The sequence below is a fragment of the Equus caballus genome, chromosome 1 (assembly GCF_041296265.1).
Source record: "Equus caballus isolate H_3958 breed thoroughbred chromosome 1, TB-T2T, whole genome shotgun sequence".
NCBI classification, from domain to species: domain Eukaryota; kingdom Metazoa; phylum Chordata; class Mammalia; order Perissodactyla; family Equidae; genus Equus; species Equus caballus.
In genome coordinates, this window is record NC_091684.1 from 445,808 (window position 1) to 463,451 (window position 17,644).

The following is a 17,644-nucleotide window of genomic DNA, read 5'->3' on the forward strand; positions in this document are numbered from 1 at the left end:
ACACTCTGCTCTGGTCATTTGGGGGGTTCGAGCACTTTCGGGAAATTTGGGAGGTGTTCGCGGCTTTTGGATTCCGCTGGTCACCGTCCTTCCCAGCCTTTTTGACCACTTTGGCATCTGCCAGGGCGCCGCCGTCGGTGCCGCCACCCGTTTTAAGGAGGCGGTCGGCCCGGAAATCCCTAGAGCCCCCCCCCGCCGGCATACAAAGTACAGTGCCCGATCTCCCTAAGAGTTGCCTGGGTGCTAGGTCCTGTTCGGCCACGCCTGCGGCATAGCCCAACATCTCCTTTCCGCGAATTGTTCTAGCCGGCTTGGATGAGCCCTGACGTGGCCAGTACTTGCTACCTACCAGGCCCCGTTTTCCAGACAAACCTCCTCGGCCAGTGCCCCAGGTGGCCTCTTTGCTTTTGACGAGTCTCAACGGTTCTTAGAGGCACCCACTCTGGATTTCTGTCGCTCCTGGTCTCAGTGGCTGAGTTAGCCTTGTCCTGCGGCCCCAAACACGTGACTTGGCCGTTTGCTCTCCCACCAGGGTCTCGCGTCGCTCCTAGTTTTTCGTGCTTTTCGGACCTCCGTGTTTGAGCTCCAGATTCTAATGCGGGGTATCTAGGGTATGGGCAACAAGGGCCGCGGGGTCTTGTTGGGAGGCCATATTGGACGGTCGCGGTCAACCTACGAACGCTAATTTTTCGCGTAAAAGCAAATTGCCTTCAGACAGGAGGTACCGAATTCTTTGTCCTGATTCCAGGTTTCGCGCGCCTGTCCTCCTTTGTGTCAGGGTAGGATTTCCAGCTGTGGACTCAGTGCGGCTTGCAGGGTCTGGGCGGTTCAAGAGCTCTCAAATGCTTTAAGGCTCCCGTCCCCTGCCAGATGATTGCCAGCCGGGGCGTTGTTGCGTCGGTGCTTGAGGCGTGCGATCGGGCTAGCAACCATCGAGTTCACTCCTCAGTTCGCTACGTAAGAGTGGCGGGTCCCCTGGGCCTCCAGTTTCTGTCGCTTTTCAAAGGTCCCGGCCAGCTCTCGTGCTTCTGCCTAGTGTTGGACTCCCGAAAAAGCCAGGTACTGATCTCTTCTCAGCGTGGCAGGCGTTTCAGCTCCCAAATGTCTTTCCGTGCGCGCCTTGGTTTCCCCTTTCGGTAGCCCGGCCCCCGCTCCGTCGGGGCCCTCCACGTCCCCGCAAGCCGACTTGTCCGGGTCCTTCTTTTGTAGGCTCGTGGAGGTTTCAGCTTCCAATCTCAACTAGACTTCGGCCTGACGCCCTTCCTTGGCGTCGTCTTCTTTTGCCGTAGCCCCTTGTTGCTGGGATCGTTTAAGGCGCGTCCGTGGACGTCGGAAGGTTTGCAGAGGTCAAGGGGATTTGGTTCCCTTCCCGTGGCCTCTCTGATGTCAGCAAGGCCCGGCGGCACTATTTGCAATTGTACCAGAGTTTTTGTTCTCCGAGTTTTAGTGAGCGTTTGAGAAGAGGCTTTTGCCAGCTGGGGAAGTGGAAGGAAGCAAGTGCGCCGCTTTCCGGTTCGTGCTTCCCAGCCGTCCGTACCCTCTTGAGTCTCCGGACCGCCTAAGCGTGCGCTCTTTCAGCGGTGTCCCCGTTCGAAGCCCCCCAAAGGGGGGCCGAGCTGGCGCCGACCTTCTCCTTGCTGTTGGCCGCCCCGCCAGGTTGGGGTTCGGCCGGGGCCGTTTTGTTTGGTCGTGGCTGGCCAAGGCCTCTCCTCCCCGCGCTGCTCGGGGTGGTCCTTCATGTTCGGTTCTTGCAGCGCTAGCCCAGGGATGCCTTCAAGTTTAGTTTTATGCATTGGCCCCTTTTTCCGGCTGGACCAAATTTGAGCGCCTCTTTCTTTGACTCCAAGTCGCTTCACAGATTAGGCTCGAAAAATTTGAGCCTCTTTTTTAGTAAAAAATGTTCGGCGCAAGCCCCGTCAGCTTTTTTGTGTGCGTTCTTGGCGGATCTTCGCGGCAGTTTTGCCCTGCAGTTTGCCGGGTTCTTTTTCTCAAGTGCCCTGGCTAGCGTTTGTCAGATCCGGGAGTGGGTCGAATATTCCGTATCCCTCGGCTGTCTGGTCTGCGGCCGCAGGTCATCCACAGGCGGTGCTGAGTTTTTTGGGAGCCACTTAGCGGGTCTCACCCAGAGCAACCACGCGATCCTGCGCAGTTGCGGGCCATCTTTCCTGAGCCCCCTATAAGTGGTGCAGTACATAGTCCGCGCGGGGGTCGCCGCCCTTTCTCTTCAATTTGACCCGCCGCGCAGCGGCACCGAAGTCCCAGGTCATTAAGTGTAGTGTGAGACTTGTGGAGTGATTGTATCCCATGGGCGGGAGATCAATGTGGCGCTTGATGATGCAGCAAAGACAGTTCCCTACGTCTGGTGGGCAATTGGCCCTAGACCGAGTTCGTGCTGGGATTGGGAAGAGAGGTTTTTGCCCTTGGCCGTCCCTGAAATCCTTCCGCGTTCTGTTTCACTCTTTGAGAGCCCTGTTTTGCCCACCCCTTTTCAAGCCCTTAGCCCCGGTTTCGCGATTGTCCCGTGTTCGCCCCTGTGTTAGCCGTTCGGCGTGTTGGTGTTCGGACGAAGGAGATTCCCCTCGGAGCGTTGTTTTTCGGGGCTCTTGACCCCAACCCCGTACGGTATGAGGTTTTGTCAAATCCCGTTAACCAGTGGTTTGCACCCGGCCCCTTTGGGCCGGCCGCGTATCTGGGGTTGAATTGCTCTCCAAACTTGAGCGCTGGCTCGAAGGAACCAAAGTCCGTAGCCCTCAGACCAAATGTTCCTTTTGTTCTCCGAAAACGGGCCGTCCGCTCTGCAGTTGCTCTTTGGTCCCTCAACTTTGCTTACGTCAGAGCTCCTTTACCCAAGCACCCTAAGATTAGATCCAATTCCCTCGCCCCTACCGAGCCGCCTGGGACCGCTCCCACCGCTGGGGTGTTAGCTTCCTCAAGCTTGTCTTTCTTCGGTTGCTCTCCCTGGTTCGAGCTCCGGTCTACGACGTCGCGCAACGTGGCTTCCCTGCGTCCGCTCCATTACCTTGAATGCCCCTGTAACTTTCCCCACAGCGCGTTGCAAGGGGGATCGGGTTGTGCAAGGGTCTGGACAGAGCCTAAGACTTTTTCTTCCGTTCTTAACCCCGCGCACGAGGCTCCTACCTAGAGACTTCCCACTCGTCCCCTGCTCCGGGTCCGTCGACGCGGCGTTGCAGCCCGCAGCTCTTTTGGGATACAGTTGCTTTCCCTGACTTCCGCCGAGCTTGCGTCTACGACAAGTCTAGTATGCTTGCGCCTCAGAAGGCGGGTTCCCCTGGCTTTCACGACTTGGTTGTTGGGAAGGGCGGCTCCCCTTAATTGGCACCCAACCGAGGTTTGCCCTTGAATGTTCGCTATTTAGTCGAGGCAACTTCATGGTTCCCGCGCCGCTGGTGTGGCGGGCGGCACCAGGGTTTTCCGCGTCCGCCCCGCCTTTCGTAGGTTCCCCAGGGCCAAGCGCAGTGGCGCCCGACATCTGGTTTGCAACAGCGTTGCTTTAGATCCTGTTCGCCATTCCCTAAGTTTGGTGGGAAGATTAGCGGGAGAATGAAAGTTTTTCGCCCTTGATGTGTGGGGTAAGCCCGGGTTTTGATCCCCGAAGCCGCCGAGGTCCCCCCCCGGCCCTCCTCAGGCTAGAGCGGGTCTCCCCTGCTTTGGTTTAAAAGTCCTGGGACCGGGACCGTGGCGTTATTAGAGCTTGTTTTCCCGTTCGTTTTTCCCCGTCCTTTCCCAGCTCCAGGACACCGGGAGTTTTCGGTGCTTTCCGTCCACTTCTATCAAGGTGTTCCCCTCGGAGTCAAGATCGCTTCTCCGTGGTTCTTGGAATGGCGCAGTTTTGCCCGAGCTTTGTGGGGAGGAAGTGGGGACACCTTGGGCAAAGGGTCCCCTTCAGTCATGCGACGCCTACAGGGCTGTTGTTCACCGTTTCCTGGAAGAAGCGCTTCCACCGCGTAGCTGAGGCCCCCCGGCGACGGGTCGGCCCAATTTCAGGAGCCCGTTGTTTACTGTTCGATTCCCCCTTGTTGGGGCTTCCTTCTGTCCTAGATCCCAAAAGCTTCCTGCAGTGGGGTGGAGGGCGTCCTTCGAGAGGACATTCCAAGTTTCTTTTCGTCCCGAATCGGGCCTTTCCCGGAGTGCCCTCCGGCAACAGCTCCAACCTCTTAGGGCCCCTCTCGGACTGGTTCAAGCTTAACTGGTGGGTCTGCATCGAGTCAAGGCGCTGGTGTGGACTGGAGGCGCCTCCGGCCTTACCTCTGGCTGACCGCCGGTCAGTTCGGTTTTGCGTGCGGCGTTCTGGTGCTCCCCTTGCTGTTTTCCGTAGCGGCCGTCGGTTTTTTTGTGGAGTTCGGTTGAAGTCCGGGGTTATGATCCCGTTCCTTCCTGCGGAGCGGGGAGCTGTTTGGCGGCTCTCCCCCGTGATGCTGCTAATCGCACACCTGGCCAGTCCTTGTTTTAGGTTGTGTCGTGGGTGCCCCCCGTCCCCGCCTTGAACAATCCCTTGGCTACGTCCCGAATCTCGAAGGTCGGAGTTACTTGCTGCAAGCCGACCTGAAGGCTCCTGGTTCTGCCCGACACGTCGCCGTTTTGAAACAGTTGGTTCACACCTCTTGTCAGCTCCTGCGCAGGGACGCCCGCCTTGTACAGTTGGCACATTTTCACTAGCAGGTCTCCACTTTTGAAGGGGACCCATGATATTTTCAAAGTGCACTGGGAACGGTAACAGGGCCCCTTCCACTATTATGTGCACCCATGTCCATCGCCTGGCGCTCTACTTCTAGGTCCCCGCATTCCTGTCTGATTCCTCCGGGGTTCCCCCAGGCGTTGGAGGGGCGACCTTCTTTGGTCCCACAAGCGCGCCGCCCTGCAAAAATGAGGGACCTTCCCCTGGAGGTTGAGGGCCCCCGCTCACCCTTGAGGGGGGAACCTTGCCATCCATCGGGGGTGTCGTCCTTTTCCTTTTTTGAGTCGCTCCCATGATTTACGATGCCTCCTGTCCCTAGCGTAGGCTCCCATGCGACCGTTGGAGAGCGCGGACTCGCTTTACAACGGGGTGGTAGATGCAACATTTCCCGGAAAGAATTGAGGTTCCGAGTGCTGTGCGACCGTCCTTGCCACTTTGGGGCCCTCCCAGCACGGCCAAGCCCTGTCGGCTCCGGAGACGTTGAGCGGCAAGAGAGCGGTCCGGGTTCCCCTTGGCTCCTTTCGTCCATACCGGCTCTTTGGGGCAAGACCGTCCGATCAGACTTTTCCCCTGGGGTGCCGTGGAGTGGGCATACGGAGCCACGCAGGGCGAGTTGAGCGGTCGCCCGGCCATTTGCCTGGCCGACGTCAGGAAGGGAACGAATTCCGGTTTGCTGATGTCAGGCTCTCGGCCACAATGTACCTGTTGCACTCTTGCTCGGGGTTTAGCCTGCCTCCTGGTTGTCGCGTGTCGCAGTGAGTTCAACCTCCCGCAACATGTCCACGAAGAGAACGAAGGGGATTGTTGGGTCCGTGCTTTGCCCCCCGTTTGGTGGGGTACAGGGTAGTTTGTGGGATCCATGCTTTTGTCGGGTCGGAAACCGGGTTCGAGGCGTGGGGGTCTGCCCCGCGGCAGGGGGTCGCCCGCGAAGATCTCTCCCGCGCCGTAATCCGAGTTCCGCTTCCCCAGCTCTGCTCTTGCTCGTGAGGAAAGCCCCCAGAGTGCAGTCCCCCTGCTTTCAGCCAGCTCCCTTTCTTAGAACCCCTGTTATGCGCGAAGTGAAGGTGCCGAGCGACTGGGGAAGTATCCCTTTTTCTGTCCGCTCGACTGTGTTTGGTTTTTACGTTCCGCACTGAGTTTTGAAGGGACAGAATTGTCCCGTCTTCGTTGGCAGGCTTGAAATTCTCCCGGGTCTTTGCGAACTGTTTACGTGTATGGGCACACGATGCAGGGGTGTAATAGGCCGGGCCCTACATCCGACCATTCCCCGGCGCTAGGGCCTCATCGAAATTCGCGTTGTTGCTTCATACCTCTGGGTTTTAAGGAGCTAGGGTCATTTAATAACCGTGTGGAGCGGAGCCTTCTGAGAAAGCAGGCTATGCTCCTCAAGTCGCGCTCTGCTGAGTTTCCCGCCCCAACCCTTCCCGCGGCCCAGCATATTGTGCGGCCCTCGGGTAAAGTGTCCGTTAAGCTCCCTCCACTACGCCGCGCCCTAGGCTCGGGAAGTGAATGGAGCCTATTGTTGGCTTGTGTGGTTCCCCCAAAGGGTGGGCTTTTTGCATCGACCCCTCGCTCCTTTAGCCGCGCGGCAGGTTGCCTTATTATTGCCCCACGGTCATCTCGGTCTGCGGTCGAGTGTTCTTGGTCATGACTTCCAGGTGAGCGGGCCGCCTCGGCGGCGCGATGGTATATCTCAGGATGGCCGCCCCATCGTGTCTCAAGGCTGCAGAAGTGTTTCAGACCGGCGTCGAAGCTTTCACCCGTGGAATCACCGTGACGCTTCTGCGTCGCGCGCTTAGGATGCCTGTCTCCCAGAATCTGCCAGGCCTTCGCCTTCCGCCTGCGCCGCAAGTGAATGAAAATCGCGGCCGATAAATGCCGCCCGTCTCCTCCAGGGCTGTGCATGGGAAGGGAGTCTCATTTTTTTCGCAGGCGTTTCTGTAATCAACGGACGCTTTTTGACACTATCCGCTGACTGAGCCGGGTTTCCTGTTCAACATCCTGACCTTGTGTCAGTAGGGTTCCCTTGTACAAGAGCCGCTTTCTGCAGCCTCATGCCCCCCCGGAGGGGCAATAGCGTGAATTTGTTTTCGCTGCTGATCCCCCTTTTTAAGTTGGCCCAAGTTGGAAATCCATTTCGGGGAGCTTTGGGTCGTTCCCGTCTCGACTAAGTTTCGTTTCGAAATTTGGGCTTTTGCGCGCTCTCTTCCAAGGGGCCGGGAGAGTCTCACACCTAAGCCTGATTCCAGCGGCCGCCATTTGGTCAGGGGGTTGCGGCCAATCTGCGGGGTCACAGTTTTTGAGTCCTGCTCGTCTTCCTAAACTAACGTGTAGAAGGGCCGCCCTCACAGCAAGCTTAGGCGCAGAAAGATGGGGTCATGAAACACTGGCAGTCCGGTAGAGAGGGCATGTGAGAACGGCCGTGGCTTCGAGTCCGGGGGCACTGAAATGGGTTTTAAAAGCGGCCAAGCCTTGAGATGTCCTTGGGCCGCATTTGGTTCTTGAGATTGCTGGAACCCGATTCGGCTGGTCCAGCAAATGTCTGGCCACATTTGGTCTTTTTAGCACTCTGGCGAAACTCTTCGTACAGGGTAATCCCACTGACTTTCCCGGACAGGGGGCGCATGTTTTCAGAGCGCAGGCCGGCTCTCTATCGTGCCAGGGGCGTCGTTTGGTCTTTCAGCTGTCTGGCCCGGTCGCCGGGATCGGGAAAGAGTGTCACTGGGCCGAGCTGTTTTTTCATCAACGCCGCTGCCGACCTGTTTGTTTGGGACCCACAATCGTTTCCGTACGGACGGCCGTCGTGTTTAGGGCTTTGCTCTGGGTTTCGCCCGAGGATTGCCCCTCGTTTCCTGGACAAGTCCGGACTGCAGAGTCAGATGTGATCCTTGGCCCCTTTTTTCCTTTGCGGCCCGGCCCCGGGGAAAGGCTTTGCATGGTTCACTTTGAGAGGGCCGGCCCGTGCGAGGCCTTTTCACCTTTTGCTCGCTGATTCTTTGTGACGCCCAGGTCCACTTGGGGGGCCCCCTCCCGCTTCTAAGTTCTTTTTCGCCCCAGTAGCGTCCGAAGACACCAATTGAGTTTGCGCCTGCATTCATGGCGCTTGACCCTTCCCCGGTTTGGGAGCCCTCTTCATAGGCACTGTCGTGATTAGGGTCCCTTTTGCCCAGCGAGCAGCGTAGTTGGCCCTTGGAGGAGTCAGGCCTATTTCCCGGCCCTCGATGCCCTGTACAAGTGTTCGTCCATCACCGCCAGCGCAGTTTTTTCCATGCCTGCCGTTCCCACCATGCGCCCCAGTTTAGTTCGTCACGCGTCTCTTTGTCTCTTCCCAAGAAGCAAAGGGAGCCGCTCGGCCCGGTCACTCTAGATGTCCGGGCGGATGGCTTCCGCGTGGAATAGGGTAGTCCCTGCGGCCCGGATTTCTGCTTTCGTTCGCGAATCCCTCGGACCCTCCTGACCTTATGGTTATTTTGCTTGGCCCGCATCCCCTTGGTTACGGGGTGACGCGGTGGCCTGTCGTTTGGCGTTTGGAGCTCCAGTTCCCCAATAGTTGCGGGTCACCGGGGAGCCGAGCGTGGTCTGTCCAGCAAGGTTTGCTTCGTAACGTTTCGATCCTTCTTTCGATTTCTTCCCCCGCTCGAGGCTGGGCCTGTTAAGGATTTTTCCGTTTGCAGCGAAACGCCCGCGGCACCGAAACTTGCTTCCGCCGACAGAAATACACGCTGCCGAATTTTTCCGCCTCAGTCCCTTTCCTGCGGCCAAGATGTTGACCAGAGAAGGGGGTCTGATCACAACTGGGGGCACCTGTTTCCTAGGTCCTTTTTCTCTGGCCAGGCCGTTGTGGCCAGCTTGCTCCAGGTAAGCTCCTTATCAATTTGACTGGGCTGCTTCCATTTCTCCCTGTCCCGCGTGGCTCAGTTGTTGAGGCCCCCCTCGCTTACTGCCGACGGGGGCGGACGTAGGGGGCGAGCTGATGGCCCATTTGCACCCACCGCCTCCGTCGGCCCTTTCCCGCTCCATTTCCTTGCGCGGCAAGCAATGGTCCGGGGCGCTGACCTCTCCATCTTTCAAGCTCGTGGCCGCGTGCCTCGAGCACCTGATTTGTCCCAGATAATCCTGAAAGCATTTTAGCCCTGCTATCTTTCCCCGTGCGCGGTCCGACGTTCCACGCCCCTCGACTGCCCTCCGTGTTCGGGAGTGGTTAGCCGGTAATAGGTGGAAATCTGGTGAGCTGGCTCAATTCCCCTAGACGCTGGGAGCCGCCTCTCCGTCGGTCCCAAGGTTCGCGTTTTAGCCAGCGTGGCCAAGAGAGTTGTCAGTCTCTCGTCCGGCGGTGGGTTAAAGGTGCGCTTGAGAGAGGAGCTGCCGGCCGTAAACCGGGTTGCCGTTTTCTCGTCCCCAGTTCCAAATCCCTTCCATGGCCAGTGCCATGCGCGCGTTTTGATACCCCGGGTAATTGGTAAGTTCTCCATTCCTCTTTGCCCGTGTGGTCGCGCTTGCCGGCGCAAAACCTTTCCAGGGGCGAGCGCACACCCCAAACTCCCTCCGTTCTGGCCTGCTCAGGGGTCCTTGTTTGCATCCGGCCGGTCCCGCCAGCGCTCTTTTCCCTTCTAGGCGGCCCCTGCCTTTGGGCCTGATTAAAACCGTTTTAAAGGCATTTCTTGGGAGTCCGGCTTGTTGGAGCATCCCTTGGAGCACGTCCCGGACCCCCCAGTGCGATGCTTGTTTGGTGCTCGGGGACGCAAATCAGCCCGTGGTTTCGGCGGAGGGCCGGGTCGGATCCGAGCAGCAGCATTTCCTCCTGGAGCTTTTTTCGGTTCTCCCCGAGGAATGGCTTTGGAAGAGCAGATTAAGGGTCAATTTCGAGAAGGGCCAGGCCCCCTGCTTCTCGAGCCTGCCGTGGCATGCGCGCGGGTTGCAGTTTGAGAGGGCGGTGTTCCAGCGAGGAGCCCGGTCTTGTCGCAGGGGCGCCCCCCCTCTCTTGTCACTAACTTACCCACTAACCTGTATGTCGGGCCCTGGCCTCGTATACAACACTCACTTACTCTCGGAAAACTGTTGGTGCCTTGTGGCTTGTTGTCCATCCCCGCGGGAGCGGGTGCGGAGCTGCCACAGGGTACCCACGGCGTTCAGTTTGCTTGGGCGAGGCCCCTTTTGCATGCCACAAGACCTGGGACGCACTCCTCTGATGGACGGGGGTCGTTGTCCCGTTCCTTCGGGTTATCGGCCTTCGACAGTCACCTCGGGCCACTGAAGGGCCTTCCTTTTCTCTTCTCACCCCCCCGATCGGCCGTTCGTGGTCCGTGGGTTCTTGCAGCATATTTGCTAAGACCACCCGTCCTCAGCCCCAGACGGACTCGGGTTGTTCGACTTTCGCGCGGCTTGCCCAGGGCGCGGAAGTGCCCAGCTCCGGTGGTTTTTCTGTCCAGTGTGGAGTGGAGAGTGATCTGGTTTGCAACTCCCAGAAGTGCCGTCTGTTTTCTGCCAGCCCCTGCCGGCTCCTGAGATGTTCCGCGGCGTTGGCCGTTTTGCGGAACCTCGGGAAGACCCCATCTTCCGATTGACGTCTTCCTTTCAGCCCGGAGGGGGTCCTTCGACCCTTGATTAGTCCGGCGCCTTGTGGAGACCGTTGCCTTAAGAAATTTTGCACCCCCGGGGCCGGGGGATGAAGTTCTTTGCCTTCCTTCCTTGGCCCGCCCGTGGTCACAGCGGCGAGGGGCGCGTGGTGAGTGTGTTGGGGCGGGCCTTGGCAGGGGGGGAACCCGCCGTTACCCAGCGGTGTCCTGGCTGGAGTAAGCGAGTTTTTGAGTTTACAGCCTGGGGTCGTTTCGTGGAACTGGCGGATTGAACCTCCCATGTGATGTTTCCCCTAGCGTCCCTTCCACCACCGACTCCGTTTTCCTCGTTCGACGGCGCCCCGGGAATTTTGCCGCTTCCAAAACAAGACGCTGTTTTTGAAACTGCCAACACTTTCCGCCCCTTTCTCTGCTGAGACGATTTCCTGGAGCCCCAAGACCCTGCCTCTTTTCCGCATGTCCTCTCGGATCGTATCGGCACTTGTTGTCTGGGGGTGTTGGGGTAGCGGTTGCTTCCGGGTTCTAGTTCAGGCCCCTTACTGTTCCGAAATGGCACGCTCGTCTTTTCGCAGTGCGAGCCGAAGGAGCCGGTGAGCTGCAAGGGCGGTCCCCTGTTCTCGGTTCTAAATGTTGGGGTGGAAGGGGCTTCCTCTGCGACGGTTGGTTCTCCGCGGACGGAAAGTCACCGTCTGTGGGGGTCTTGGGTTTGTACGCGCAGGAGGTGTTCAATGCTTTTTCACCGGACTGAGGCGCCAAGGGCCTGTTCCTCCTTTCAAGTAACCGCCTCCGGGTGCAGAAGGGGCTGCACCTTGCTCCAGTTGTTTGTCGCCCGCTAGTTTCTGCTAGCAGTCCCCGCCCTGAGGGATTTTCGTGCTCCCCGGGTCAGCCCTCGCCCCTTAATGATCGCCTCCCGGTTAAGAACCTCTAACCCGCGTCTAATGTAGTGCCGCGCAGCTTTCCTTAAACCATTCGCTGGCCCCGTCTCTGTACACTGGGGCTTGCTTGTGAAGTAAAGGCTTGGTTTCGCTAGCACGCGGGTCGGGGGGAATTCTGGGGCAAGTTGCGTTGCATCTGTTGGACTGTGCGTTCTCGGGTCCAGTAGTCCCGCGCCCCTCTGGTTGGGTAGCCGCCAAACGCTGATCCGTCTGCATCTTGACCCGGCGCCTTGTTTTGAGTTCCAATTCGCTTAGCCCTTGAAATTGTTAGTCAAAGCCGTCGACAGTCTTTTGGTGGGAGTCCGGATCCGCAACAAGCGGCCAGGCGGCGCTGTCTCCGGGCAGGGGTACTGCGGTCCTTTGCGGGTATCCCGGGTCGGGGCAGGGACCTCCCTGGAGCGCAGCGGTTAGGCCTGCTGCGAGTTGATTCATTCCTGGGCGGTTCTTATCCGAGTCCCCCCCTTTCGTCAGGTGACGCTACATTGGAGGTCCGCTGCCTTCTCTTCGTTTGAGAAGCTTCTCGCTGGGAGGAAAGAGGTTGTTCTTGGTTGTTCAAAAGTTGGAGGCTTCTCTAGAGGATCTTCAATTGGAAGTCACCTCGCTTGCTTCGCCGTTGGCAAAGGACTGGGAGGAGCCATACCCTCCTCCCCCGTCTCTCCAGTGGTGAGAGCAAGAACTCAATTGGCGCGTGTCAGCGTTACTGGCGCGGCTGTGCCTTTTTTGTACGGTTACCAGGCAGTCGCCTACCGGGTCCGGCGTGCTGTCATGGTCGGATGGTTTCTCTGGACCGCCGGTTTCATGGACTTTCGCTTTTTGGAAGCCCACTCCGATATGGTTCCCGTTCCGGTCTGGCAGGTAAGCCCGCCAAAAAGCCCCGAGACCTTGAGTTTCCCCCTCGCTTAGAATTGCCGGTTCTCTGAGTGCCTTTTTGGGCAGCCTCCGAGAAGCGCCCCCCCGGGGTGACCGAGGTGTTTGCGCCGACCCGTGTCGGGTTCCCGCTTCAGCCGCGAAAGGCCCCGGAGACTCAGCGTCGCGCGTGTCGGGGCGGAGAGAGATTCTCGCGTTTAAAGCCCCCCCTCCGGCTCACTCTCTTCGCGGATGGCCCCCAAAATCCTGCGTCGTTGTCCAAGAGGGTGTGGGATCTTTGCGAGGGCAGATTCCTCCACGGTCCCCTGACAGACGGGTGCACCCACCCCATCATTCCGACGTCAACAGGGGGCCGGGTTCAGGGAGTGGTTTCTTCCTTGGGCTCGGGCTCGAGAACGTTTGCAGGTCTTCTCTTGTTCTAGGAGTGCCCTTTTTCGCGGGCGGGCGCGCGCCCGGGGATCTTTTCGCGTGGGAGTTGTTGGGGAATGGCGTTTACTCCGATCTTCTTTGGCATAAGAGGAGTCTCCACTGCAAGGTGAAAGGTCTCGGGCCTTTCGCCATTTTGCAACGGCGCCCGGCGTTCGTTGTTCCCAGGGAGTCTTTTCCAGAGCTTTCCCTTGTTCCTGTAAAATTCGAATGTCGGAGTCAGCCGTCGAAGTCTCCGGGTGCTCAAGTGGGCTATGTAGCCTCTTTCCTTCTGCTCGTGTGATGTACACGAGAGTCTGTTGCGTCGCCGTTCCGCCTAGCATTTTGGGTGGGATGTCGGTATGTCCTGCCCCCGCCCCCCTTGGGCTCCTATCTCGCCAGAAACAACCCAGGCAAGTGGCTGCAGGATACCTCATTCCCTTCACAAAGTGTCGCTTTACACCCAAAGAGGGCGCCGTCCGCCAGGGTGTCTGGGGGGCGTCTCCAATCCCCTCCCTGGCGTGTTCTGGGTCACCTTTCCGTCATGTAGTTCACATACGCCAGAAGTTGAACCTCTTTCCCTCACTCCCCCCGCCGCGGTTTCCCCGCTTTTCACTCGGGTTCCTGCGCGGCTGCCTTCGGAGGGCTTGCCTTTCGGAAAGTTCATCGGCCATCCCACTCCAGCCGTTCCAGTTTGCCCGGCTCCCGGCTTTTCCCGCTCCTACCTCCTGCTAGGCCCACTTTGGCGGGCCCGTTCATGGGCGCTCCCTCGCCCAGAGCCAACAACGAAGCGCCCGAGGGAGGGGCAACCAGGTCCCCCGGCCGGTGCCCTCTTGGCGATCCTGCAAAGGGCTTTGGACCGATGTTATTCCCCCCCAGCGTGAATGCCTGACCGTGTTCCCGAAGATCCGTGCTGAGGCCTTTGGGTTTGCATTTTCCTAGGGCACCCCGCCGTAGCTTTGGGTAGGTCTGAGTCGTCTGTTTATGTTCCCCGTATTTTTTTGTGAGCAAAGAGCCGTCTGGTCGTGATACAGGCTCAAAGCCGAGTGCTAAATTCTTTCCGGCTTTTGAATTCTGATACCCGAACTTGCGGGCTCCCATTCCATTGGCGGGATTGTTCGGAGTGTGAGCTCACACCAGTTGCTCTTTCGATGAGCAGCTCGGCGACATCAGAGGGGATTGGACCGCCCCTGGCTCGAACTCCTTTTCACGCACCAGACTTTTCGACTCGGATACTTTTCCACCGAAAGCTTCCGGTTGGTTGCGGGAGTCTGCCGTCGGCTCGTCGGCCTGCTTTGCCCCGGCTCACTCGCTATTAGTGGTGTCCCCTCCCAGGTCTGATGGCGGAAGCTCCCTGTGCGGGAACAGTAGCAAGAGTCGCGGGACAGGGCCGAGTGTGTTGATTGCCACTTTCGGTGGGCCCGGCCTCCGTTAAATTGGGGGTCAGCAGTCAACGTTGGGCGTGCGTCCTCCGTGGCAGAGTTCCCCTTTCAGTGAAATGTGGGGCAGTGAGGGCTGGTGGATGGGGCTTCAACTTGGGCGCGGCCCTGAGGTTTCCGCGTGGGTTATGTTGTTCCGCCAAGCCCCTTCCGGGGAAGGACCCTGGTCTCCGAAGTAGTGCTCCGCAAACAGTTGGGGGGCGTTGAGGAACAAAAAACCAAGTTTCCGCGAAATTCCAAACCGCCAACGCCCCCCACTTCGCGCTTCGGTGGCTTTCTGTAGACAGTACGGTGGAGCACTCCCCTGCCGATGTTCTGAGGATAATCCCGGTTTATTGCTGAAGTGGTGATTGCAGCCTTCCCCGGGCCAAGAGTCGTCCCGGGGCCAGACTGGTACCCTGCATTGCGGTTGTGCTTTTTGCGTCGCGAGCGCCCGAGCCGGATTCATGTTTCAGGCCGCGGAGCCGAGAACCCTAATGTCGGAGCCGCCACAGCCCAATTTGGGCTTTTTCAGCCTCGCACGCGCCTCCGATTTGGTTCGGGTCCCTCTCGAACATGGCTGAAGCTCCTGCGCTCATTTGGTTCCAATCAAGGCAGAGTTCCTCGGGACCCCATTCTACCCAGTCCACCCCTCCGCCCTTCGGCGTGGTGGTAGTTCGGCTGGTTATTAGGCCTTAGTGCAAGGTGGGCTATGTGGCGTTTGCGTTCAAGGCTCTCGCCCGCAACGCTACCCAAGCCTAGAGGTTGTCCGACGCGCCCAACCGGGTTTGTTTTTGAAGGGCGGTTTGTTCGGAGCAAAGGCCGTAATTTTGCGTGACTGTAGAGCGTACTCGAGGCCCTGTATCTCTCGGCAGTAGGATTGCGAGGCTTTCCGTTTGGTTGGGATTTGTCCCGCGTCGAGTGTGGGGACTCCGTCCCAGCACTTTCTTGGTCCGAGGGGGCCACTTCACGGTACGGCCCGAGACAAATTTGAGGAGTCCAAAGGCGGGGTGTGACCCCGGTGCTTTGTGTCCGTGGCGAACCCGGGCGCCGAATTGACCTCCCTCTGGACCGCGGGGAGCGTTTTTTGGCGCAGGAGGCTGTTGCCCGCTGCGGAGGCCCCTTTGTCTTCTGCGTCCGGTCTTCGCTCATTGCCCGCGGTCTGAAGCCCAGGCAATTGCCCACTCATCAGTTTTGCGTCCGAGCAGGGGTGACTTGCCCTTTCGGCCGGCGCCTCGTCGCTTCACCCCCCTGCTAAATCCTGGCGCCTTGCCCACCCGTCATTAAAGGGGCCGGGGGTTCGCCCCCCTTTTTTTTTTTCCCCAGTTCCAGAGAACAATTTCCCTTCCCGGTGTTCTATAGTTCAAGTTTCGCCTGACCGGGGTCTGCGCCCCCCCTTAGGCGCACTCTTTGCAGTACGAGGCAAGCGGGTTAGTAGGCGAGGGCTCCCCCCCGGCGTCTTGGAATACACGAGCGGTTCCAGTTGGTTCGACGTTCCCATCCCAAGCAATCCGGCGTTTCGGGTGACCCCGCCCGTTTTTCTCCCCACAGTGGTTTTCGCCATTCTGGGTGCCACTCTTGCGTCCAAGCGATCCGGTGGCCGTTTTTTAGCCTCTTTCCTCTACCTTCGTTGGGCCCGCCCTTTTCGCCCAGCTCGTCGGGGAAAATCCCTGTTGGCAATCTCCGCCGGCTGTCAGGGAGCGGTTTTTGCCTGAATGAACGTTAAGACCACGTGGGTGGCTATGCTAGGGTGTTCCGGGCGTGGGCCAGGTGCCCTCCTCTGGCGCAACCGGTTGAGTGCGTTCACGTCGGGCCAGAAAAATTCCCACGGGTGGCTCCCCCTTTCGACGGGGGGACGCTGGGAGTGATTGCCCCTCCCCCACGACACCCCGCAATGGATGCTCAGTTAAATGCCAGATGAAGGAGCGGGGATCTGCTGAGGCCTTTGTTTGTGGCTCCCAGGTTCCAGCCGCAGCCTTCTTAGAGCGCCATCCGAAGGACAAGTCCTTCGCTGTGGAGGCCTCGATAACATCCAGAAACAACTTCCAGGCGGATTGCAGCTTCTCACGGTTCGGGGGTGCTCCCGCCTAGAGTGCCAGCCTTCTTAAGCGTCCCCCATTGATTACGGGCCTTCTGGAGCCCTGAGTCGGCTACAGTTGCTTACGTGATCCCGTTCAACCCGGTAGGTTCCCAAGCCCGCCCTTGCCAAGAGCTTTTGGGTCGGCGCGGGAAGAACTCACCGAAGGGGTATCGTCCTGAGCCTGCGACTGGAAGAGGCCCCCAAGCCCTGCGTGTCCCCGCCGTTCGGAGGCCAAAACCCTGTCCCTCATCCTCTGCAAGCAATGGGCATCTTTCTCGTGCTGGCCACCGCCGACCCTATTGTTTCTTCGACCTCCATCGTTCTGGCGGTGCTATCGTAAGCAACTCCGGTTCTGAAGTTGCTCCTTCCGTTGGGGCAGCAGGGGAAGCGGTCGCGCAAAGTATCCCAAGCGTCTTTCCCCCCTTTCCATGAACCAGAGCGGCGCATTGCACGTTTGACGGCACGCACGTTGAATTTTGGGACGAAGGGAGCACAGCCCGTTGTGCCGCCCTCCCGTGCTGCCAGGTTACTTCCGTCATCTGTAGCTTGGTTGGCTAGCACCTGCAGTACCAGTTCTCCGGTGATTTGCTGCCGTAGCGCCTTCGCGGCAGGACCCCCCGAGCCGCTCGTCCGGGTCAGGCGCCTGGTGGGAGGGTTGGCTCAGCTCAGCCCATTTAGTTCCCCCAGATCGCTTTGCTTAGTGAGTTTCTTCCCCGTTCTCCTCTAGCTGGTCCAGCCGATCCGGCCGCGAGTGGGGTAGCTCCGATCTCGCTTTTTGTCTATAAACTCGCTCCCCCTTTTGCTCCCTGGGTTGCTCCCCGGCGGACGGAAGTTTCTTTTTTTGCCGTTCCCTTTGCGGAGCCTGGACCCGACGTTCTGTTTTCGTTCGAGCGGTCGCGTTCTGGGTTTTCCTCGCAAGTTCTCGGCCTCTCTTCAATGCGGACTGCACTCTTGGGTGAGCCCAGGGCGCGGCATCACAGCCAATCATTTGCATAGGTCAAGCCGCTCCCCGCCGCGGGCACGAATCCTGAGTTGAGGTTAGCGTTGCCCCTATCGCGCCGGACATGTGCTGAGGTTAGCGCGTCGGGGGAATTCTGGGTTTATAGCTGAGTTACGTCAGCTCCCATTTGGCGTTTTCCGGGAGCTCACTCTCCATTGGTGGCCGCGATTTCGCGGGGGCATTGACCCCTCTCCGGCTTTTTCGGCCGTAGCTGAGTGTCTTGTTACCGGAGTTCGTGGAGGAGAGCGAAGACCTCCACGGCCCGCCTGGTGTCTTTTTGCCGCCTCAGCTTGCCCTCGAGTTTCGCGGCTTTTTGGGCCCGGACCCCCCAATTGGGCCCGATCGTCAGACCCTGCCCCCGTCTTGCCCCGACCGAATCCCTAACCCTTTAATTCTTCTAGGTCCGCGGGAGGCCCGTCACCCGCATCGACATATGCGAAGGACCAAATGGGAGGCCGGGTCTTTGGCAAGGAGGCGAAGTGAACCAAAGCCTCGGCTGACCCGATGCCACTTCCTCGGATGTACCTCCCGGGTCATCTCCGGACGCGCAGTCGCGGGTGGAGGGGTTTTAACCCAGGCAGCGGGACCCGTCCCCTGGGCGCAGGAGCCAGGTAGGCGCTGGTTCTTGCGTCACGTAGTTAGACCGGAGCCGGCCCTTTATTCCGTG